The sequence below is a fragment of the Suricata suricatta genome, chromosome 12, assembly GCF_006229205.1.
Source record: "Suricata suricatta isolate VVHF042 chromosome 12, meerkat_22Aug2017_6uvM2_HiC, whole genome shotgun sequence".
Classification (NCBI taxonomy): domain Eukaryota; kingdom Metazoa; phylum Chordata; class Mammalia; order Carnivora; family Herpestidae; genus Suricata; species Suricata suricatta.
In genome coordinates this window covers 3,531,313-3,532,224 of record NC_043711.1, presented here as the reverse complement: position 1 = coordinate 3,532,224, position 912 = coordinate 3,531,313, and positions in this window count along the sequence as shown.

Below are 912 nucleotides of genomic sequence, written 5' to 3'. Positions count from 1 at the left end.
CTCATCCCATTTTCCAGCACCAACTACAGGCTAGGCAGCACGTTATCAACTCTTCATCCTTACCCTGTCCTTATGAGCAGGGGCTACCTTGTCCCATTTCACAGACAGGACACCGAGACCCAACGGGGCAAACCCATTTTGCAAGTGGGAAAACTGAGGCTCGGGGACATACACCAGCAAGTCAGTGCCAGAGCTGGGTTCCTGCGGTGCTCCGTTCTGACTCTAGGGCAGCAGGGAATGGTAATTAGGCGGGATGTTTCTAACATGCTCGCTCGGTAGGAAATGCTCCCTCATCCATTCAGCCAGTACGCAGGGCTCCCCAGGCCCCTGGAGTCACACCCTAGTGTGACCAGAATTAAACGAGAATGATGGATTAGAGAATAGGGCGCGGGATGGCTGGTGGCCGTGATCAGGGAGGGCTTTTCCCAGGAGCTGGCATTTGAGCAGAAATCATAAGGAGAGGGAAAAGATCTCGGGGGGGGGGGGGAACACTATTCCAGGTGAAGGAACAGCAGCGGCAAGGGCCCCTAGTTAGGAGGGGTTAGGGGAGGGACCGCGGAGAGCTGGCCGGGCTGGAGCACGGACATCCACCCGACAAGTCGTGGGTGCGAATGTGGCTGCGTTCGAAGGGCGCTGAGGGAGCCGCAGCAGCATTTAAAGCAGGGCCCGGCGAGCACCACTCCCCAGAGGCCAAGCGTCCGGGGTCTTGGACGCGAAACCGTGGCCAGAGGAGTCCCTCGCGCTGACGCCGCGGCCCGCGCGTCCCGCGTATCCCAGCACCCCGCGCCCCACGTGCTCTCGCGGACCTTTAAACGCCCCGGGGACACGTGACCAGCTCGCGCCGTGTCATTGGCCGGGGGGCGCGGCCAGCGCGCGGCTGCGCAGTGACGCGCGCGCCTCGGCCCCGCCCCC